Source organism: Cricetulus griseus (assembly GCF_003668045.3).
Source record: "Cricetulus griseus strain 17A/GY chromosome 1 unlocalized genomic scaffold, alternate assembly CriGri-PICRH-1.0 chr1_1, whole genome shotgun sequence".
NCBI classification, from domain to species: domain Eukaryota; kingdom Metazoa; phylum Chordata; class Mammalia; order Rodentia; family Cricetidae; genus Cricetulus; species Cricetulus griseus.
Genome location: NW_023276807.1, coordinates 236,983,697 through 237,009,629, shown reverse-complemented (window position 1 = coordinate 237,009,629; position 25,933 = coordinate 236,983,697). Strand labels below are relative to the sequence as shown.

General features: G+C 33.6%; 1 long non-coding RNA gene across 1 annotated transcript in view; it reads right to left on the bottom strand.

Annotated features, from left to right (window-relative positions):
- The window catches only part of LOC113833276, an 83,556-nt gene extending 65,082 nt beyond the window's left edge, over nt 1-18,474 (bottom strand). The window contains exons 1-2 of the long non-coding RNA XR_003480896.2: nt 18,440-18,474; nt 7,311-7,395 (exon numbers count right to left, since the gene is read on the bottom strand). This is a non-coding gene — a long non-coding RNA (uncharacterized LOC113833276). The remainder of the gene's footprint in view (nt 1-7,310; nt 7,396-18,439) is intronic.
- Nucleotides 18,475-25,933: the final 7,459 nt, after the last annotated feature.

Genomic DNA, 25,933 nt, shown 5'->3' with positions numbered 1-25,933 from the left:
TATATTTTTGAATTATTATAAAACAAGAAAACAGGACTAAATATATTAATATCATAAATGCTTTGGGTTGTATTTATCAGCCTGCTGGATTAGCATATATGTGTTTATCTGTGACTCAAATTCTCTTGATGTTTCCCCCATAGATTTCTTAAATCAATGAACACAGATTATTTGAATGTTAATTAGTTGATTCAATTTGAAGAACTTTTAGTATAACCCTAAAAGTGCAGTTGCTCTTTGACCATTAAATTATATTTCTGTTTACCCTAGATAAACTAGCACTTATTTACCACAAAACCTAAGAAGTAGTATTTGAGTAGGTTACTTCCAAATGTCTAAGAACTCTCAAAATAGATGTTCAGCATTTATCCATTAAATTTTATATTCTTTCTTTTGATCATTCCATATGAAGATTTAAAAACATTAACTCTTTTCCAGGTTCAGAAGTCTTATTCCCATTAGGTTTAGTGCTTAGCATATGTTTATAGTTTTTAAGGGTACAGGATATTCCAAATCTCCACGTCTTAAGATCATATATTCAATAATGTTTATATGCTCTTAATATTGAAACAAAATTCTGGGTCAATATGGGAATAAATAATCAGTATTTAATCTCTCTCATTTATTCAGTATATGAAGAGTTCTACTATCTTTTCAGTGTTCTTAAATTGGCTAATAATATTATTCTGTATATGTTTAGGACACAACTCTTTTCTCCAATTTTATGCAGTATTCTCTTCACATTATCTTTGTAATTTAATGAATGTGTTACTTGTTTTTCATGTCATAACTAAAAACACTTGAAGAATTCATAATCATTGTATTATTTCCACCGAAATATTAGTTCACACAACCTATAGTTATGTAGTCTTTGCTATGGAAAATTATTGCTTTTATTCAAGAACTGCTTACTTGGAAAAGTCTCCCTTGATGGCACGCAATAACCATACGTTTTCATTATAACTATAATCTGTTTGCATAACATCTACAATTGGATAATTATGTCTCAATTACTTTTGTTTTATATCTGTTACTCCCATTAGACAACACACATGTTGTTAAATAAAATGATGAAAGCATGCCTGAGCAACTGAATGAATAAGAATCAGCCAAACTTAGATAACAATTTTTAATTAATTTCAATAGGTCATAGGTTCCTTATCTGTAAAATTGAAATAATGCCACATATCTTACATAGTAGTGAGTACTGTAATTATATATTAATTCAATAAAAATGTTTAAATTAGATAAAGCATATAAATTATGTATAGTAATTGTGACAAATCATTTATATGTTTATATTAATATTTTCAGAACACCTTTAAACATAAAAATGATATCACAAATTAATAGATCAGGAAAATTGAGAGATTAAATAATCTGAAAATTCTATTAGATGCACTAATTCTTTAAGAGATATAATTAAATGAGAATCTTGTTTTTAAAACATCTCAGTACTTAATTGGTAACATATAATTGTATAATGAATATTTCAGAGCATATGTTAATGTTATGGATATAATCTTATATGAGATGCCATGTTTAGGGGAGGGATTAGAATACTGAATTTGAGAAGTAAAAAAAATTATAAAGCATATTACTGTATTAAATATACTCAAAAGAGTCAGACATAGTAGCACACGCTTTTAGTTACAGTACTCAGGAAGCAGAGGCTGGCCATCTCAGTGAGTTCACAGTCAGCCTGGTCTACAAAGTAAGTTCAAAGGCAGGTAGCACTATACAAACAAACACTGACTCAAAGACACAAAAGCAACAGATAAATAAATAAGCAAATTAATAAATAGAGACAGAAAGAAGGAAGAAAGAGAGAAAGGAAAGAAAAGAAAGGGAGATAGTGTCTTCATTCTCAGTAAGAGGCTGGCAAGAAAGAAAGAAAAGAGAGGGAAAGAGAGAAAGAGTCTTCATTCTCAGTAAGGTGCTGGCTATAACAGGAAAAAAAATAACAAATTAAAGAAATAAGGAGTGGAGACATTGCAGTACATTGAGCTCCATAGATACAGTGCTGGGGCAAGAGAAAGCAAGATGAGCTGCTTAGATAGCTAAAACAAAACCCAATGCAGTGAAAACTGGTGGTCAAGGCAAGAAAAAGAAGGAAGAAGAAGAGTATGGGGAGGATGAGGAGGATGAGGAAGAGGAAAAAGTGGAAGATGAAGATGAAGAAAATGATGATGGTGAATAAGCTGTTTCTAACACAGTGTTTTTTTTTCCTGCCATATATAAAGCATTTAACCCCCTACACAACTCATTCCTTTCAAAGAAAAAAAAATAAAATTTAATGCTTATTAGATTTGTATTTAAACTGTATAGTGTCTTTTTTATTGTATAATTAACACACTACTGAATGTTTCTTTAGATTGCACTGTTCTGGTGGTATTTTTAATAGCCACTAACTTTTCCTGGTAGTTTGGGGGTTGTAAATTGGCATGGAAATTTAAAGCAGGTTCTTGGTGCACAGCACAAATTAGTTATATATGGAGATGGTGGTTTTGTTTTTTGTTTTTTTTTCATCTTCACTTGTGTCTGATACAGCTTATACAAAAATAATTCAAAAATAATTGTTTTTCTCTTAACTGCATACCACTCTGTAATTGCAAAAAAAAAAAAAAAAACAAGCAAAAAAAAAAACAAACAAATAACAAAAAAACGCAGCTACTTGTTAACATTCTGAATGCTTGTAAGCAAGTACATTTTTATGAAAAAGTACTGTGGAATAAATTGAACATAATAGGAAAAGAAAATAGAGATGTATGACCAAGAATATTTTTGGTTGTATGGGACTTACAAATATTATTAAGCCACGGTGGAAAAAATAATAAAATAATTTAAAGGTTAAAAAAATCAATGGGCAGTACTTAAAACCAATTTAGTAATGCAAACATAGAAGATAACATTTAATACATTAATGGTAAGAGAATCTAATGACTAATTGAACATTATTGCGAGAGGGCAAGCATAATCTAGGCAACATTTTTAATCCATTTTTCATCAACCATTAAATGTCTGCCTCATATTTTGTATACTTGTGCTAAAGCTTGTATCATTCTTTATTTTGTCAGTCTAGGTAAGATTAGTTTTCTCCTATCAAATAATGCTGATTTCACATACCATTGTACAGTATTTGAACCTTATTTTGTTTGTGATTGATATTATTGATTATTAGCTTCACTGCATCTGATCAAGAAGGCTTCATCCCTGGGATTCAGGGATGGTTCATCATACAAAAATTCGTCATTCTAATCCACCATATAAACAAAATGGGAAAGAAAAAATCACATGATCCTCTCACTAGATGCTGAAAATGCCCTTAACAAAATCCAACACGCCTTCATGATAAAGGTCTTGGAGAGATCAGGGATAACAGGAACTTACATAAACACAATGAAAGCAATGTACAGCAAACAAACAGGCAACTTCAAACTAAATGGAGAGAAACTCAACTTAATTCCTCTAAAATGAGGAAGAAGAAAATGCTGTCCACTCTCTCCATATCTCTTCAATATTGCTCTTGAAGTTCTAGCTAGATCAATATGACAACAAAAGGAGATCAAGTGGATAGAAATTGGAAAAGAATTCAGACTTTCACTATTTGCAGATGATATGATAGTCTACATAAGTGACATGGAAAACTCTACAAGGGAATTCCTACAGCTGATAAATACCTTCAGCCAAGTGGCAGGGTACAAGATTAACAACACCAACAACAAAAGTAGCCCTACTATATACAGAAGATGATAAATGGGCTGTGAAAAAAATCAGAGAAACATCAACTTTTATGATTACCACAAACAACATAAAATATCTTGGAATAACACTAACCAAACAAGTGAAAAACCTGTATTACAAGAACTTTGAGTCTTTAAAGAAAGAAATTAAAGAAGATACCAGAAAATGGAAAGATCTCCCATGTTCTTGGATAGGTAGGATCAACATAGTAAAAATGGCAATCTTTCCAAAAGCAATTTACATATTCAATGCAATCCCCATCAAAATACCAGCACAATTCTTCACAGACCTTGGAAGAACAAGTCTCAACTTTATATGGACAAACAAAAGACCCAGGATAGCCAAAACACCTCTGTACAATAAAAGAACTTCCACAGGCATCACCATCCCTGACTTCAAGCTCTATTATATAGAGTTGTAGTCCTGGAATTAAATGAAACCCTAGATGCTGGATACACATGGGATGGATATTCTCTTAATTGGGTTCTTTGAATTGGAAATGACACCTAAAATCTGGGGAACACTTCTTTTAGCAAAGATTATATTGGATGGGGAAGACCAAAGCTCGTGTCTCTTGCATGCTTGCCAGAGCACTCTTGCTTACAAGTTCATTCATTCACTGGTACGTACTGAAGACCTTCTATGATATCCAGCCTTGTGGAATCAACAACTAGTAGATTCTTGAACTTTCTGTCAGTAGACACTCATTGTTGGAACAGTTGAATAGTGTCAGCCATTGTAATAAATCTCATACATATACATGAACATATTTACATATATGAATATATTTGCATGTGGAATAAATAATTATCTTTAGAGTCTTTGTGTAGCATTGATGACTTTTGACTCCTGTGCCACTCCTATCCACATTTGCATGTTTATTGCTAATGCCTATGTTAAGCACTTGTTTTGGCTGTCATGTTGGTGAAACATGTAGAGTTTTAGATAGAATATTTTGCGAAATAATACTCAGTTAACTAACAGAATTCGAAATGAAATGGATCAGTATGCAAAGGCACTTAGTTGCTAGGCCTAATGACCCAAGTTCAATCTCTGGCTCTAATATTTTGGAAAAGACAACTGACTTCAGATAATTGTTCTCTGAGCTCCACTTGCATTTCATGGCAAGTAAATACATAAACATATATGGAAAAAAATGAAATGAAAAGATTCATGTATTTAATGTAAGTACATATTAAAAAATCATGTCATTCTACATGATTAGTTTTGATAATATACTTTTTCAGTTTTATGTACTCATATAGAATATTAGCTAATGACTTTCCAATATCAAATATTGAGTTATTTATGATCTATATTATTCATCTCAAATGACAATCATTATGTTTGCATTATTTAAAGACATATTCAGTGAAATAATATTTTATAATATTTTAATTAAAATAGGAAGTTGCTTAGTGAGTGTTTTGAAGAATGTAATATAAACCATGGAAGGAGAATTTATTCAAGTTTGTTATTTACTTTTCTAAAACTATAGAAACATTATATTAAATTCAAACTATTAAGTAGAAATTGAAGAGAGGTTTATATGTTCTGTTAAGCTAAATGTTTTATGTCATCAGCATAATACCAAACATAATATGTTCTTTAATCTTCTTTACCTATATTAATATAAAGTTAAATTATAATAGCTTATAAAAAGATTTGAGTCAAAAATAATCTATTGTGTTGAGTGGCTCTAGCTTCATCATGGCATTTTTTTCAGAAATAGAGCTGTAATTTTTTATACAATTTTCTAGTAATTTAGTCTTCTTTAGATTCAATATTTATGTCAATATTATGAATATTATGGATCTATACTGAATATATTTGATTATAGACATTGAGATCACTTTGTCAAGTTTTCTAAATATTTACTGGTAAAATTATCATTGTATTTAACCAAAATTTTTAACTCTTTGTTTATATGGAATATACACACAAGACATTTGCATTATTTAATTTTGACAAAAAACTAATATACTTGATTTAACTATTTGATTTTTTCCTGTCATTTATTTAATTTAATTTCATTACATTCCAATCACCATTCTCCGTTACCCTCTTCTGGCCTCTCTTGTTTCATCGAATCCCATCCTTCATTCACTGCTTCTAAATTGTAAAGACTACATTGAGGAGTCAACAAAGCCTGGCTCAATAATTTGGGACAGCACCAAGGACCTCCTGGCTGCATTAAGGCTGAGCATGGCAACTCCTTATAGGGACTGAGCTCCCACAAGCCAGCTCATGCACAGGGGATAGATCCTGGCCCTACTGTCAGGGGCCTCTTAGACCAAGCTACACAAGTGTCTCCCACATACAGAATTCCTAGCTCAGTCCCATGGAGGCTCAACGAGGACTCCCCAGTATCTCCAAAACACCAAGAAATTTATTAAATGTGGGATATTCTAGAATATAATATGTTAGCTTAATGTAAATTAATACCAAGTTAACTGAAAACTAAATGTCTAGAAATAACTTGTAAAAGGATGACTGCAGATTTAAAAAATAATAATTCCCATAATAGTATCTGGTTTCTGGGGAATCATTTGGGACATGTATGCATGGAGAAAGATTTACCATTTTTATTTTACTGTATTATTTTATGATTACCTCTATTTAAACATACTACATACACTTTTTAAATGATTTTTTTTCTCTTTACTTCTTTTTCAATTCTTCTTTTTTTGTAATTACTGGGGTTTTAGGTATTTTTCTTTTGATTTTTTTTTTACTTTGCTGTCATCTTTTTATAACTTTGTTATATCAATTATTTTTCACAACATTTTTTTTTCTGATTTTCTGTTGTGCTTTAAATCAAATAGTTTAAGTAGATTAGATGTTTGTCAAAATTAAATACTACAAATGTCATGTTTACATTCAATATAAAGAAGGACTTAAATTTTTCGTTAAAGAAAGTGACTCCCAAAGACCACCAAAGGATCATATTCAATTCAAAAGCAAAGAGTCTTTTTTTATTATTATTATTAGACCAACATGCTGGGACTGACCAAACTGAGAAGAAGATGAAGGCCTCTTTTAAGCCTTACTGAGGAGAGTGCCTAAGAAGTTAGGTCATTTTAGTTATGATTGGCTGAAGCAAGTGGCAATCTTGTTACTTTCTAATTGTCTGGAGCTTGTAAGGAGCTGGTCAATGCTACAGTTTTCCATTTTGGGGCAGTCCTGGTTAAGTCCCAGGCCCCTAACTTGGCTTCTGTGGAGGCTGGCTCAGGTGGGTCCTGTCCTAGCCCTGCATGTCCCAGGTCTTCTCCTTGCTGTTAGGGGTAATGGAGACTGATTGTTCTTTATTCATGGCTTTTCCTTAGAAACGGTTACATTATTCAAGGTCTCTACTGCAATCAGAGTTGGTGCTCAACCTGAATGCAGCCCAGGCTTTCCTGAAAGTTCCATCTTTTTTCTGTGTCAGTTGAAGAGTGTTGCATATGCAAATGGGAGTCAGCACCTCACTATTGTATTCTGAGCTGTTTTATTAGGTACAGAGGCATACATAATATCACACATTTTAATTAATCAAATCTTAAATATTTTGAAAAACTGAATTGTACCTCAAGTTTAATGATGTTTTATATGATTTTTGCACAGCTCCTCCACATGCTTTTTGTCCTTTGTGTTGAATGTTTTTGTGTGTCCCTGGAGAGTAAGAGAGTAATTCTTATATATGAAAGAAGAGAAAAAAATTAAATGACCAACTAATTGACAAGGAAATAACTTTCTAGGACATCAAATATAGATGAAGTGTTACAGGAACATAGAATATTGTTCCCCCTTCACATTCACTAATTTTTCTGTCTTTCACAGACTAATGCCTGAGACCGGTTATCGAATTATTCCTTTCAGTTATCTTGTAGCCACAGGTACTCAGTGATCGATAAATATTGTCTCATGTCTTCCTTTAAGTTACAAAATATCATGTCCTTTGCTCTTCAAGCATATTCAAACTAAGTGGTCTGAAAATAAAAACCTAAGTCAACTCTCTGAACTTCTTTAAAGTTAGTTTCTGTGTCCTCTCTCTCTTCCTTTTCTTCCCATGGATTGCACATTCCTGAAGTGTTTGTCAGCTTAGAGGCCAAAGATTTTGCTTAACAACCATGTTTTAATAATATAGGATAGCAATCTTGAGCATGACACTACCTTACAGGATTCTTATTTCTATCTTTTGCTTTTGTTTTCTTAATTACTTCTCTGTTTACTTTAGTTTAGTGTCTTAGCTGTATTTTTTTTTCTTCTGCAAACTCAGTTGGACATGAAGCTTGCATATTCAGCTGCTGATATACCTGAAAATCATTCTTTTACTTTGTTTTGTTGTTGGTTTTGTTTTGTCTGTTTTCCACTAGAAAGTAATTCAATATCAAAAGGTTTCAAGAATGTCCCTCTTCCTATGAAATGGGTGGTATATTTATTTGAAAAGGTGTGTGATGTGGATCCTGCTATCCTGACTCAAAACAAATAGTTTTTCTCCTCATATATAAATTGAACTCATAAATTAAAGATCTTCTTAGCCACTATAAATGCAGTTACGGATTTGCATGCAATCATCAAAATTAGTAATAGAAATCCAGTTTAGTTTTATTCTTATGCCTGGTTTCTTAAGAATTGTTCCTGAGTCAACATGACTCCCTTTCTAGGAGTGATTGGCTAGAGGTTCTATTTAAATCTCTTTTTTCCCATAGTTTTTGACTTGTGTTATTTATTCTATGTGTAGCCTAAGAATTTGTTTAGATCTGCTTAAGTTCCTGGATCAGTTTTCTCAATACTTGCATCCCAATGTGTGTCTATACACTACCTAAGCCCCAGACTTAGTTGTGTTGTCGTGGATGTTCATGGGTGTCAAGCTCCCTGTTTCTTTTTTAAACATTTGGGTGCTTGGTTATGGAAATTCCAGCAGGTTCCTTAATTGCTATTTCCCAAGATCTCCATTGTTTTGATCAGTATATTCTTATATGCTGTTCTCTCACACAAAAGTTCAAGGATTTACTTATCACAACATAAAAATGCTAGAATACATAATTGGTTTAGTTCCTATTATTTAAATTTCATGGAGTTTAGTACATTGTTTCCCGAGTAGGCATCTCTACAGACGTAATTTAAATTTATCTAACCAACCTCTGTATAGATCTTCCATTATTTCTTAGCATGTTTTGACTTCTATAGCAGTTATTATCAATTATTATAATTTGTATAAAAAGGTAGTTTTCTCTGCACAATTTCTATTTCACATAGGATAGTGTGAATTTATTTTATATTAGTTCACAGTACAATGTCTATGAATTTTGATACCTTAACCATTACACTATAAAAATTAGTCAATGATTATGAATGCACTTACCTAGATTTATAATAAAAGCAATTAACTTTACTAAAATATATTGTTTTAGTTTTAATTAATCTAATGCAGAACCCACAAGAAAGTGACCGCTGAACTTACAAAACAAGACAGCACTGAAGGGTTCTTGTTAAAATGGAGAAGTATGCTAGACACACTGTGGTCTATGGGCTGAAGATGGATGCCCCAACATTACAGAGGAACTTTGGCTGACTGTCCAGGTTGCAAGATGTCCTGTCAATTCTAGAGTTTATATATTTTCCTTCTGTGGTCCTTGATAGAGTTGAAGATAGATATTTAAGTTTATAGTTTGTTCAGTTATTATAAAAGATAAGTTATCCTTTTATTTTAGATAGAAAAGAGGAGATGATGAGGGAAGTACTTCTGTGTATGTTTATCTTATTGATTGTTTAATAAAGTTTTGTTTGGCCAATGGAACGGAAAGTTAGGCAGGACTAGGAGTCAAAGAGGATTCTGGGAAATATAGTAGAGAAGTGGTGATCCAGGCAGGAAGTGACATAGTAAGGAGCCTCATATTTAAAGAAGGAGAAAGAGGAAACATACCACTTTTTCCCTCCGCTCCTGCTCCAGCAGTACGATGTGATCCACCAGCAAGGAGGGATGCCAATAAGGCGTCCAATAAGATAAATCTTATAAAATATATAGGTTTATGATAGTTAAGACTGAGCTAACAGATGAGGAATGCTGGTCATTGGCCAAGCAGCTTTGAACCTAATACAAGTTTTGTGTATTCATTTGGGCCCTAACTCAGGTGGCAGCTGGCGTAAAGCTCACACGTTGCGCTGGGGCTCAGGCAGCTTTTGGCAGAAAGATTTATCATAACAATCTAACATTAAACTCCTGTGATAATTCTTTTAAAAAATTTTACTTAATAATAATCACTATATTAAAATACCTTTCAGTATATAGAACTAAAAAGTAATAAGAAGCAAGGGTACTCCTTCAGAGGAAGAGTTAGAAGCAGTCAATGAAGGAGGGGAATTGGCGTTTTGTGTTCTCTTTTCTTTTTGTTGTAGTTTTTGTTTTGTTTTTCTGAGATGAAATCTCAATTCTAAGTAGTCAACCCTAAAATCACCTAAATAAGGATGACAGTAAATTTCTGAGTATGTTGCACAAATGCACAAATACACATATTATATTAATAAATGAAGAAGCCATGGGTTATAAGAAGAGTTAACTGGGGCACAAGGGAGAAGTGGGAGACAGAAGGAAGTTAGAAATCCTATTAATACAGCACACTTATGTAGGGATTCCTCAAGTAAACAAAGTTTTTCCTAATTGTCAACTCTAAAATCTGTCATTTTAGAAAAACTTTGTCCCTAGAAATTTCCTCAACCTATAATTTAATTTTAATACACCGAGTTAAAGAGATTTAATCAAGAACACCTGTAATTTTTTTCAGATCTTGTCTCTAATATCTTATTTTGAATGGTCACTGGAATCTTAAGTCAACAAAATAGCAACAAAATCCCATCAATATGGATAATTAAGAAAACAAATCAAGACTTTCATTTATTCTACATTGTGTACTATCCCATTTTAAAATTAATTTTATCATCCAAAATTTACTTTCAAAATAAATTAAAATTCATGACTTATTGACAATCAAGTTATGTATACATCTCTGGAATATCTGCATGGACCTGTGCATGACATATTTAACAGGTGCTTACCAAGCACCCATTCATTTTGTGGCCTGCAACATACTTATGTCCAGGAAGTTATGAAGCAGTGATAGAAATTGTCTTTGAATTATTAGTTTTTCTTTGTTTATTTGTTTTTTGAGACAGGGTTTCTCTGTGTAGCTTTAGAACCTATCCTGCCACTCATTCTAGAGACCAGGCTGGCCTCGAACTCACAGTGATCCACCTGCCTCTGCCTCCCAAGTGCTGGGATTAAAGGTGTGCGCCACCAATGCCCAGGGAATTATTAGTTTTTTATCTACATGTCTGCATACTTACTAAATTTCTAAAAACTCAAGTCAGAAAGCTTCAGAACACTGCATTCTGAATAATCCATGAATCTGCAAACCCTATAGTCCTACAAGAGAGGCAATTGAAATCAGAAATTTAGAGAAAGCTTTATTGGTAGAGTCAAAGTAGCAAGCTCCATGAATATATTTGCTAATTCTTCTAAAAACAACTATTAATGTTTAATTCTAATAATCTATGTGCAACAACCATTTTTGATTCAAGTATTACTTTTTAATCAATTTTTTGAAAAAGCAAATGTTACTTAAATTATTTTGCTAAACAAGCAAGCTGATAACCTTGCTATTTTTTTTGATCACTGTCTTTCATTACTTTTTACATAATTCAAGAATTCTTAATGACACTCTTCTATCACTTTTCTTATATTATTTATCAGTGGCTTAGATGACTGTGGATGTAGTTTTTGAGGTAATTGCACAAGTATATTTTATTTAAATTACTTTGGTATCCTTAAAATTTCAAGAGAGTTCTTTTTTATCTTAATCGAAATTTATTTTTGCATAAAACATTGTCTTTCTCAAATATGATTTCAGAAAGCCAAAATATTCAAATGGATTATTGTACCATTATATTTTGTTTCTTGCCACTATTTACTCTTAATTATAAATATAAAATATAATTACATTAGTTTCTTCCTTACCTTTCCTCCCTACAGCCCCTCTCATCTACTCACTATTCTTATTACTCCTTCTAAAATTTATGATCTTTTACTATCTATATGAGTGTGTTTGTGTATGTATGTATGTATACACGCATGCATGCATGTATGTATGTATTTGAATACAGACACATATGCCTTAATATATAAATAAAGCTGAATGAGTCAATTTATTGTTGCTTGTATTTGATTTCATTGATGATCATTTGCTAGCGGCTAACCAATTAAGGGGGTTGATCCTGGGAAGTATTATTTCTTACTCTCTCAGCTTTCCTTAGTTTCTGCTACTTCTTTGTTTATGTTTGGGCTACATAAAACTTACCCACTTCTGTTTTAGCATACCTATTAGTGTTGAATATGTTCAGGTTCTGTTGAGGCTGCTGTATTGTTGGGGTATCTTTGTTGAAGCTTCTTTGTCATTTCTATATAATAAAATCTCAGCAGCTTCCATGGTCTCCCAACTCTTTCCATCTTTCCCTACCTCTTCTGCTTTGATCCCTGAGTCTTTAGTGGAATAGTAGTGCTGTACATACATATATTTGGGAAGAGCACATCAGTGTCACTTTTCCTCTGTATTTCAACTGGTTATCCTACCAGCCCCTGCATGTTTGGATACTATAGACCCCAATATAATACTTAGCTTTTATAAAATACATATGAATTTGAAATTTAAAACACCAATTTCATGTATTCATCTGTTTAATGGTCTACATAGTTAACTACATATAACTAAATTTCACAACATAATTTTGGTTTGATTTATATTATTTAATTTATAAAAGTAAAGAAAATTACTTCAGAAAAACAGTTGTTTATACTCTATGGAAAGTTAAGCAATGCTTTTTATTATTTTTCCTGTAAGTATTATATTATCAGAATCTTTTTGTGAAGCCTTTTAATTTTATTTCTATATGGATGATAACCAGAATTGGAATAGTTGTCAGTAATCAGGAATACCAATGTAAATGTGTCAAGACTCTTATTTAAAAGTAGACTCAACAATCTACCGTTTAATCTCATCATTTGTATACTATATCTCTCTTTTTTTCCTTCAGAAAGAGATCCTTGACTCTAATTACTTTGTTTAGCTTTTTTCCTGACCAGGACCAATAAAAACTTGTAATCAACTTTATTAAGTGATAACAAATATCCATAACACATCAAATGACCAAAAGCCACCTAACCCACCTGTTGCAAATGTGGGTGTCATGTTCTCTATCCTGCTTCCTGTTATCTATAGACAATGTCATCTTTAGTTGATCCTGGCAAAATTGGTATAATTGTTAAGTCCTAGGAGAGTTACCTGTAATATTTGTTGTCCAGTCTCTGTTCAATGGGAAAGTGCAAGGCTTATCTGAAGTCATAACTGGAGTAGACTGTGAGGCTGGAACCTCTCACACAACAACCTTGAAGATGTTCTGGATGCAGAACACTGAGAAAAATGCAACAGAATCACTCTGAAAGGCTGGATCACTTGGGGCACACATTTTGACTGGTGTCTTGTGCACTTGCCATGAAAACACATAAACTTTTAAATATAACAAACATGTCTGCATTAAAAAAATATGAAACGTGTATTGTGCATAAGTTAGCTAAGGGTGATGTTTTGTTTTATGATTTAGCAGATAAAAGGCATCTATGAACATTATAAGTTCATTTGGAATGTATATTCAAAGTGTAATATTAGTCTCCCTCCATGCCATATAAAAGGATCTCATGTATTAAAAATTAATGCATACTCTGTAGCCAACAAAGTTTATTTTGTTTCATTGAACACCAGTTAGTGAATCACACCTTGCCAAATAGAATTCTCTATTTTGTACTTTAAGAGAATGAGGAAGATGGGAAAAGAGGCTAAATGTATCCAAATTCAATATAATGTTTATAACTATTGTGATTGTAGAAATACTGTGTATATTATAAGAACAGTAATATTAGAATATTTTTATAAACAATTGTGTATCACTTAAGGATGCTTTATAATTTTAGAGATATTAGTATATGCAAGCTCAAGCTAGTAATCATTACCTGAAAATTTGAGGAGTACTTTTATTTGAATAATATTATATGTAAAGTCTTTTTAAACTAACAGCATTTGTATGAGAACATTTAACAGCTTCAAAAAATAAAAATAATATACTCTTAAATAATGGGGGAAATTAAGGCAAGATCAGAAAACAGAAAGTAAATAAAGTTGCTTCTAAATTGAGCATTTAATATACCCATTAATGTGCTACTGGACGAGGTCCAGAGTAACAGAGTAATCAAGTAAATCTGCTTCTGCGTTTTAGCTATCATTTTCCAATCTTAAGGAAATAACATATATCCATTCATTAAAACCTCTAGCTAGGCAATGTTGGGACATGCCTTTAAATCCCGGCATTGGGAGTTAGGAGACAGAGGCTGGAGGATATCTATGAGTTCAAGACAAGACTAGTTTCCAGAGCAAGTTCTAGCACAACTGAAGTTCCACAGAGAAAACCTGTGTTAAACAAACAAACAAACAACTCTCTTATTCTTTCTGGATTTGGGTGCACTTTTCCAGACCTTTGTCTACAATAGTCTGGATTCACCCCCTTAATTCTGTGACTTTTAGATATATTCCATTGGAATCAAGTTGCATTCTATTACTATCCAGAGGCATTTATGTGTCATTTAATAATTATAAACAAGTGAATTGACATTCAGTGTATGAAGCTCAGATTTTTTGAGTACTTGAAAAATTATCAATATTATTTGTGATGAGCTTATTTACTTAATTATATTAAAAATATTTGCTCCAATTTTCTCAATAAATCTAAACTCTTAAATTATAACTGCGATCTTTATATATCCTTTATAAAGGAAAATAACATCTCCTAAAGAATAGCAGATATAAAAACAAAGTTATGTATTTAGGATTGACATATACACATTTATGTATCTAATTATAAAATAATTAATTCACATTAGCATACTTATGCATAAAAGTAAAATAGCTACTTAGTGAAGAATATAATTAATGAGATTGAATTTTAAAATTAGAATTAATTTATAATAAAATATTGCTTGTAAACTATAAAACAAGTTTAGTTAGGCTTCCTGAGTAGGAATTCTGACTCAGAAGAGCCTTAGTTAAATTCCCAAGAAACCATATGAAAAACAGTTCACAGTCATGAGTGCTCCAATAGTACTTGATATCCATGACTCACCTCAGTGCATACACATTAAAAGAATATACACAAAGTCATATGAAAATAAGAACAAATAAAACAAAAGTTATTAAACCAGAGAATATGAACACTTAATTGGAAGAGAGTAATTTAACATGCTTATACATAGCAAATATGTATACTCATCCATACCTATGCTCATACACACAGAGATATATGCATATGGCTAATATGCTTAGGAAAATGAGCAGTGTCATTTTCATATGAGTTGTGTAGATGTATATTTAAATCATATTATATACCATTACATGGTCATCAGAATGGTTAATCTTAAAAATATGAACAAAACCAGAGGTTTAGGGAACTTCAAATCAGTTAGAGCACTACAACATTCCTGGCATAAATATAAATTTGTACAACCAATTTGATGGTTTCTTATAACTGTAAATATACATTTACCATATGCTACAGCAATTGCATTCATAAATATTTAAGCAAGATAAATGAAAACATATGTAAACAAAAACCTGAAGAGGGCTGTAGTCTTAATAGTCCTGAATTAAAAACATTCAAATACCCATAAATTAAGAGAACAAACTGACCTATATATACATACCAAATGGAAATATTTTAAGGGCTTAATTTTGCAAGCTAGCTACAGATATATAAATTAATATTTAAGCTATAATACTATTCTATAATTATATAATTAGTTTTATTAAATTTCTGAAACAACTTTCCTTAATGAAATGAGTCATAAAATCAAATCAGTGTTTTCCTGAGATAAGGAATGAAGAAATACCACAAAATAGTCTCTTGGCAAGACATAAATATTCAATGTCTTAAAAGTCATAAAATTTTCCTGAGTTAATGCAAAGTTATTGATCATCTTGGGTACAACAAAGTGCATGTTATTAAAGAAATTTATTATTTCCTTGAATTATTTTTATAAAAATTAGAGTACAACAGAATGAGATGGAATAAAATCTCAGTGGATCTTTGTTCAGCCAGTTTATATATCAATTGATTCAGTGTGGAAATAAATATTTGGCATTTGTAGAAAACTTATCTTTATGGAATCAATGAAGAACCAAATAGTGCAATCAGTATTTGATCATAAGTATGAAAGAATGTCTATAGATTTCTACACATAGCACTAAGACATGTATTTGATACAAAGAATATGTAAACTAAATAAATAACTAGATATGTTATAGAATAGAATTTAAATTGTTATTTTATTATGTATTTTAAAAATAATATGCAAAGAATATAGGGGCTTAAATTTCTCTGCTCCTGAAAAGAATAATGTATGTTATTAAACCATTCAATAAAAACAAATTTTTGCTTGTGCATCCTGTATTTGTATGTATGTGACTTCTGAGCTGACAACATGGTATTGAATATGCAACTGGGGGACTCTTTCCTGGTGAATGTTATTACTATTACTTTTACTTTAGATAGACCTTATTTATTTGTATAGCATTCAGATCCTGGGAGCCATCCATGTTAAATGTGACCATATCTATTGCTATTGTCTTATTCATCATTTATTTAAATGGCCATGTTCATGAGACTTCATGGGTTTTGCTTCTCTGAAATTTCTGATAGACACAATTTCACATCAGATTTCCTGTTCCTCTTGTTCTTACAACCTTCTGGCTTCTATTCTATGATGTTTCTTGACTCCTGTGTTGCAGATGTGAGTTTAAGTTAGGTAGCCACGGGGTCAATTGTTATCTACAGTTTCATCAGACGATGATGTTTTACATATTTAGTTTATATATTTAGGTATGTGTGTGTATTTATGTAGATAAATAATTAATGAAATGAGGCCATAATATTGAGAGAGGGGAGCTGGGGAAGAGATATAAGTGGTTGGATTGAGGAAATGAAAGGGATAAAAGATGACATTTATTTTAATTTCAAAAGCTAAAAAAATCTAAAAAGTACTTTTTCTATGTGGATGATAGTTTTCTTCGTTTTCATTTGTTTAAATCTGTATCAAGCCTGAAGAGTTTTCTCAATATTTAAGAGTACTGGTTGCCCTTCCAGAGTACCAAGCTTTTATTCCTTGTACCCATCCAGAATTTATAACTCCACTCACAGCAATTTAGATGTTCTCTTCTGTTCTGTGGGTACAATGCACCCAAGTGGTGCACATAAATATATGCAGGCAAAAGCCCAAAAACTACAAGGAGGAATAATGAGTAGCCTGGGAAGTTATGCTCAGGAGTGCAATAAAGCTTTGAACAACAGGAGTAATTAACCATTTTTAAGTCCTACTCTAAAATGAAATCCACAGTTAGTACCATTATCCATCCAAGAACCTATGATTAGCAGTTCATAGGTCACAGGTAAAAACCTACTATTATTTTACTGCTAAATTATCTTCATATAAAATAGACTTTTAATAACTGATTGCTATTCCATAGTTCATTGCTTCTCTTAACCTTTGTCTATTTGCAGTAGGTAGTGATTAACAAAGATGCCCACAACTGTCGAAGATGCAGAAAAAATAGGCTACTTAACCGTAAGTGAAATATATATGACTCATTGCCCCCTGTAAAGATTCAGGGATCACTCAGGGAGAGGAGGAAGAAGAAGCATAAGAGTCAAAGGCTATTGAAGACTATGAGGAAATAATATCATGTGGATGCAGCAGAAGAGCTGCACATATTAATTTATAGTGGTTGATAGAGCATCCACAAGACTCTTAGAAACATAAGCAAGACCATATCCTATCATGGAGAGGACAGGTGTTCAAGAAATCCCACCCTTGTTCATTTGGAGCAGACTAAAATGATCACAAGTGATCAATTTATACTCTTGCATGCCAACATCATCTTAGTGCATGTAACAGTGAAAAGTCCTCAATTTTTTCTTATAATACTTTATCACATTTTGGCATTTGGAGATGGGGTGGGACTAGGGGATTAATGTGTGGAGATCATAGGATAACTGTAGATTCCAGTATTCTCCTTTTACTATGTGGGTACTAGGTATTTAACAGCAGGCCATCAAAGCCTATCAACAGAGTCCCTTTATCCATTGAGCCATCTTGGTGTACCAAGTCTCAATACATAGATACCACTTTTTGAATCTTTCCAAAACACTGAACTCAAATGCCTAAATAATGGCTTGTTTTGAGTCACTATTGAAAAGCTACTAACCATTTGACAAAAAAACTTATCTCTTTTGTTAAACATAATCAAATTAGTTTGAAAATTTCTTTAAAATTAGGATTGTAGAGATTGGTACAAGATAATAGAGATGCCACAAAAGCAAAGAAGTTGCAAAAGTTTAAAAATTGCTTAAATGAATCATCAATTTCTTCAAACAATCATACCTGTTTTCTAAATCTTCGACCCTGTGATTCTCCTACTCAGATTGCTTTCCTCAGTACTAATTTCTTTCCTCATTCATAGTAAACCTGACCTTCCCTGCACAATCTTCCAATATTGGGAAGTTACCAATACGGAGTCAGGTAGAAATATAAGGGTATTTAATAGGGAAAAGCCTTACTTACAGAGCGACCTAGCCAGCCAGTGTGGCAGCAGTCTGTACAGCAGGAAGCAAAGTGAAACCAAAAGAGCAAACGCAGTCACACTACGTCACTCTGACCACACCCTCACAAGCGTGGACAGGCACACCTGTAGCCAGCCCCTAAGTAGGCATGGCTACAGCTTCCCCTACATCTTCCATTTCATTCTCTGCAGCTCTTGCATAGTGTTTTTTGCTTCACTTTTATCCTGTAGCACTTGTTCTACACCTGGGCTCTTCTTGGCATGTACAAATGATGGTGACCAGTGACACATAAAATCAGTTATGATAGACAATAAAGAGTACAAAAGAAAGGCGATGTACTACCTTTCTTGCACTTGTCTCAGAAGGTAATATCTCATATAGCTTTCACAACAATAATTGTGTTCATATATTAAACAAATAAAAATGAGCTTTCATTTTATCCTTAGATAAAAATAACATTCACTGTACTATGGGAGAGTGACTGCTCTTATAAACTAGTGTTGTAAGTCTAGGGAATCTGAAGTTAAATTTTACATGAACACTGTTACTCTTCACAATAATTGAAAACAGCTTTTAGAAATTTTGTTATTTTGTTCTTTGAAACAGAAACACCTTATAAACAGATAATTCCACCTTTGCTCGATGTATTTTCATCAATTATGTTTCAGGACCTGAGAAACAAATTAAATTCACCCTTAAACTAGATTTTATCAGGCAGAATTTACAAGTAAGATATGCTCAATATATATTCTTTACAGAAAGGTAAGAAATTAAAATATCAGTTGAATGAAACAAAAATGCATTTTTTGAAATTGTCTACCAAGTATATTTCTTTCATTAGACTATTCTGAATGCACAATGGCAGCTTATTGTCCCAGGATGCAGGTCATTCGATGAACTCTGTGTGAGACCATCCTCAGGGTTTACATCAGGAAGATGATCACATTTGCTTCCTTCACTTTTCCTTCTAATGTTCACAATAAATTTCTATAGTCATCACCGTTTCCAGTTTAGATTTGTATTAATTTATATACCCTAGAAACAAGGTAGCACCACATTCCATCTTACATTAGTAAACGTAAAAATCTACTACCCAGTAGTAGTCAGTCTTAGTTCATTTTCCAATAAACAGAGCAGCAATTCATGATAAAGTGTGACATAATCTGCATTCTTTCCTAATTGTTTGCACACATAAGAACTTTTAAAAACTGATCCAATTTAACGAAATGACACAAGAAAGTAGTGTACAAGAAAACGAAGCAGAATATAAAAAGATCAAGGAAGCAAGTACACAATTGCAGTGTTTCAGTTACTCTCTGATTATAACAATACTCCTGGCACTGTTTGTTGTAAATGTACAATAATCAAAAATATTCATGAACAATATATAAGAAACCTAAACAACAAATATTGTTCAAGTGGCAGTTAATTACAATTACATTTCTGCTTGATTTAAATTTAAAAAAATCAAACAACATATTCTACAACTTTACAAACATCAAGATCCATTATCAGTGACTCTGTACTTAAATGCATCTTTTCCATTATGACTGAACTATCCTTTTCAAATTAGTCTGAACCATTTTATAAGAAAGAGTTTTCTCGGATGACAGATGAAACGCATAGTCTATTTATTACAATCTGCATTTTACTAAAACCTGTATGTGCAAGAGGAGGCAGAGAAATTATAAAAGCCAGGGGAGCAGCATATTGGAGACACAGCCATTACACATTTGAAATCTAAGAGTTCATGCATGCACAGGACTTACATAAGTTCAAAACTAATAAGATCTCAGGTATACAGAAAAGCCCACCTCTAACCAAGAAAGTATTTGCTATTGATATAAGCCAGGAGAGTGGAGTACAGCTTTATGCAATGAAGTGTCACTCGGCATATCAAACAGCCCAGTTCATGCTTTATGATCAGAAGTAGTTTGGAAAATACAAAATGGACTTCTCTTTGTTTTGTTCCTCCACCTTTCTCTCTCTGACATCAGAAAAGATCGCATTGGTTAGGTAAGTAGGATTACAAGGGTTATTATAATGCATTGCTAATTAAGTCTACTTGGAAATGGAGTCATTTAACAAAATGCAAGTGCAGATTTGAAGTATCTTCCTTAGTTTTACTATGTGTTCGATACTCTCAGTCGGTTGCATGAATCTGAATCTATACTGGCCTGATGCTATCTTGTGAGTCTGTCCTTTGTCTCTGTAATACACATAGTATGTGTATTACTATGTGCGTCTATTGTTTGAGAAGCCTGTTACTGGTGTCTGTCTGTGTCCCTAACAAGACTTCATTCAATCTGTATTTCTTGAATAGCACAGAAAGCATTACATGAGGCAAAAAAATGGGATACATTATGTTATCTTTAATAGACAGGAGACTGTCTCCAATGGATACCAACTGGCCCAATTAGCAAACATCATTGTTTGTCAACCAATATTCATAAATGTTTGCTTGTAATCTTTATGTTAGATTTTGCAACTTGATTTCAATTTCTGTATTTGCTGCTTTCAGAAAATAATACACACGCATTATCTGGATCAGAGGCTTGGAAGAAAACATAACTTAAAATTGCAGCTATGAACTATCTTAAGCTGTAAAATGTGATGACATGGGTAATCTAAGGCAACTAGCTGTGATTAATGAATAGTTCTCTTAAATGCAGGTTATGCAAACAATTTGAATACACAATAAGCCAGCAGTCTTAAGTCTAAAGTAACCTCAAAGTACATTACTAACTATAAGTTTAAGGTCTAGTCAAAGTTCCAGTCTTTTAAAATGGAAGGATATTTTCATAATATTCCCTTGCTTGGGGTCAGGGATTTGGTGGAGTGGAATATGAAAAATAATATATTTTATGAAACAATTAAAATAAATTACAAACAATTATTCTTTTGTATATATGCACATGTGAGTGTGCGCGTACACACACACACACACACACACACACACACACACAAACTTATCCAAGCCAAGAGAGGTATTATTGCAAATCCTCCTAAAATCTCTGCATACACACAGCCTTTGTTTCTGTCCATAGAATGGGAGAAAATTACAAATAGAACAGATAGCATTGCATCTCTAAACTAATGGCAAGAAAATCACTGTGCTGTAATTTTGTTTTCAGTGCATAAAGTCTCTGCAATCAAAAGGAAATATACAATCCTGGCAAACGAGATGGCTGTGAATAGGATTATGGTAACAATGTTAAGTTTAAAATAAACCAATATTTGGAAAATTGGATGCTAAGAAAATGTTGTAATAATGTCACTGGGAAAACAATCAAGGTGTGTGGCTCTTGATTGAAAAGGTAAGCTGATCCCACTGATGGTACAGAGAAATATAATTCTCTGCTGCTGTTCCATATCATCATAAGTACAATTAAGAGAAGCTCACCGAATTTGCACCAGAATTATTCTTTGTGAAGGCATTATCAGGTACTATTGGTAAACCAGGTTTTCTTGCTCCTCTTTGTATTTGTTTTTTTCTTTATAATTTTTAAATCAGTAAATAACTTTATTTTTCCTTTTATTTTTATGTAAATTAGAAACAATCTTATTTTACATATCAATCCCAGTTCCCTCTGGATCCCATATACCTATGCCCCCCACCAACACCGCTCTCCCAGCCTGCACCCTTCCCACTCTCCATCCACACCCCAAGGAAAGGGAGGCCTTCCATGGGGGGAAATCATCAAAGTCTGCGGCTTCATTTGGGGCAGGGTCTAGGCCCTCTGCCTGTGTATTTAAGCTGAGAGAATATTCCTCCATAGGGAATGAGCTCCCAATGTCCATTCACACACTAAGAAGAAATACTGGTTTCACTGCAAGAGGCCCCATAGAATGCCCAGGCCTCCTAACTGTCATCCAGGTTCAGGGGCCCTGGTTTGCCAAGAATAGGAGCACATGGACCCCATGTGTTGTCTGGGAGGCAAGTACAGGACTGATCCAGACCCCTGATCATGGATGTCAATGAGGAGGCCTCCACACTCTATGGATCAGTATTTTTCCCTGGTGTAAGAAGGGACTTTGAGAGCCCATCCTACATGAAGGGATGCTCTCTCGGCCTGGACAGATTGGGGAGGACCTAAGCCTGGCCCAGAATGATGTGGTGGACTTTGGAGCACCCCCATCCAGAGCCATACCCTGCCTGGGGAGTGGAGGGGGTAGGAGGTGGGTTGGAAGAGTGTTGGGGGGAGAGGAGGGAGAGGGAGAAGGGATTGACATGTGAAGCAAGCTTGTTCCTAATTTGAACCAATAAAAATTAACTAATTAATTAAACAACAACTATATAAAAGTTGTGCATCCAGAATTACACAATTCAGGAATCCTCTAGTACACACTCCCTTGGGCAAAGAAACTATCTTCAGTAACTGTGCAGTAAGTCCATTTTTTGGAAACTATGAAACTGGAAATTTATTTGAAAGCAACAGCAGAGTGCCAAAGATGTGAGCATTTAAAATGTCCCTGTCTAGAATATCAAGGAAAGTCATATTTCAAAATGTACACATGCAACAGCATGATCCATAACCTATTGAAGTCTCTAAATACAATTCTTAAAACCTATAATCAAGTGTTAATAACTACACTATAATCAATGTACCCCAGAGCAGTATTTCCTAAAGTGAAAGCTGGGCAGCTTTCCAAGGCCTGTTAAAAGGTCACAATTGCAGCCATGGGAAAGCTTTGTGCTGGCATTTGTAGAAGACAAATCTCAGAACACAGCTCTCCAAAGCACAGCCATTAGTCAGTCCTCTATCCCTCCCACCTCTGTGTGAGTGTGTGTGTGTGTGTGTGTGTGTGTGTGTGTGTGTGTGTGTGTGTGTGTGTGCCTGTGCGTGAGAGAGAGAGACAGAGAGAGAGAGACAGAGAGAGAGAGAGACAGAGAGAGAGAGTTTTGGAAGGCAAGCTACGACATAGCAAACTGTCCATATATGATAGGTATTTGATGAGGATCCTTAAATAAACTACGGGGCTTCCTAAATTAGGCAAATGACCCACAGACTCATTTTTAAAGGAAAAAATAATGTGCTCAAAGTAGCATATGTGTTCATTTTAAATTGACCACTTGGCAATCAGTGTTTATGAGGGCAATGTGAGTTTGCTCTCTGTCATGTTTCTTATTTCCAAATATAAGAGACCGTTTTGATACTTAGTATTATCAATATCTAATTTGTTATCTAAATCACATATTTCTCCAGAAAAATCGAAATCCTTATTTACAAGAATAATTTACAATAGATTTTCATCCTGATGATATGTTTACATGACATTCTATTACCATACATTACTTATTATTTTTCAATCACAGAGTTAGCTCATTGCAATATACCATGTTATTGAATACCACAATAATCCAATGAAGCTGAAACACAAATATCGTTTTAGGTATATGGACAGAAATCAACTTTATCATGATGCTATATTACATGTTAATAAATATGAATAATCAGAGGCAGTTAGAGGGAAGATGTAATGTATTGTAGAGAGAAGTAGATGGGAAGTAGAGTATAAGTTACTTTCAATAAACATAGTCAGTGAAATTATCTTGATTCTTGAGTACTTGATAAGTAAACATAGAATGCTGTTTTTGATACTAGAATAAAACAAACACTCAAGAAAAAGTGACTGATGATATTGCATGTAGCTGTCAAGATAGACAATGGCAACTTGAGTTTGGGAAAGGAAGAGTTTGGGTATTGTAACAGAAGGGAAAGAAATGAAATCTGGCTCAACAATAGACACAGGAGACACTAGGAAGTAAAATTATGGAATTTGGCCTATTGAGAGAGGGTTGCATGGAAAGGAAAGCAACCTGATCAGCTGGACCATGAGTCACTAAGACGGATCTTAGACTTTCACATTTTGAAAGAATTGGGTAAGAAAGTTTCACAGTGAAACATTGCTATGAATTGATGAATTCAAAATGATGTGATGGTACATTGGGTGACTTATGCATGTTAAGAATAGATGAAGAAAATGTGATACATTTACACAATGGATTGTTACTTAGTTGTTAAAATGACATCATAAAATTTATAGTCAAATAGATACAATTACAGAAAAATCAGCATTAGTGAGGTAACCCAGACTAAGCAAAATAAATACTGTATGTATTCACTTATAAGTCGATATTGGCTATTAAGTAAATGATAAGCTGAAATCTTCAAACCCACAAAGGTTAAATAATGTTCAGATAGGTGGTGGTGCCACAAAACTTTAATCACAGCACTTGGGAGGCAGAGAGAGGTGGATCCCTATGATTTCAAGGCCAGCCTGGTTTACAGAGCTATAAAGAGAAACCCTGTATGGAAAAAGTAAATAAATAAATAAAAATAAGGGCTCAAAGAGGGACACATGTGTCTCCCTGGGAAGGGGAAATAGAATACATTTTGCAGATAGACTGGGGGAAGGTGGAGATGGGACCTCTAAAGGGATCAGACTGGAGAAGGGATGGAAGGAAAGAGTGCAGGGAGAGGCATCAAGAACTGGAGATATTTTGGAGCCGTGTCGAAACCAAGTACGGTGGACTCCATAACTAATGGAGGATATGGAGTTGGAACTGGCTATCTCTTGTAGCCAGAGAAGGCTTCCAGTGGTGGGACTGGGTAGCAATTGGTTGAATTGTTGGCCAAAAGGTTCCATGGAGGTCTCTATACAATCCAGGTTGAGGCTGGGACACGAGATGGCTTCCCAAAATCCGACAGCAGTGTCCCTTTGGGGAGGATAACATTTACACAGCTCATTGAATATAGACATGCTTCCTCCAGTGGAAGTTGGGGGTGAGTGCCGAGACCCACAGCCAGATATTATCAGGAAAGCCTTAATTGGAAGTCATCCCGCCTCGGAGTTCAGGAAAACTGTGGAAGAGGGGCGAGGAAGGATTGTAAGAGTCAGATGAGATTGAGAATACAAGGAAATTATGGATCACTTAATCTACTAAGCAGGAATTACATTGGCTCACAGAGACTGAAGCAGCAAGCACGGGGCCCCACGTGGGTCTTCACCAGGTTCTCTGCATATATGTTATTGGTGTAATCTTGGGAGTTTTGCTGGACTCTTGACATTGGGAGCAGATGTTTCTCTGATTCTTTCTTTCTTGAGGCATTTGCTATTTGATTGCCATGTCCAGTTTCAGTATGAAAGTTTTTCCTTGTTTTATTGTGTCTTGTTTGGATTTTGTCTCTTAACAAACTGCACTTTTGGTTTTAATTATGTATATATGGGAGAGGGACATACACATCCTTGAAAATGAGTGCAGAAATGTGTGGAGACCAGAAGAGACTGAAAGAACAAATGGAGATGGAGTTACAATTGGTTATGAGTAGTCGGGCGCAGGTTCTGAGAACCAACCTCTAATTCTTTGCAAAAACAAAAACTGTCTCAATTGCTGATTAATTTCTATAACTACTTAATATTACTTAACAAACTAAGGAAATTGTAAATCAAGGCACTTTAAGAGGAATGTGTTTGTGTCATTCACTGTTAC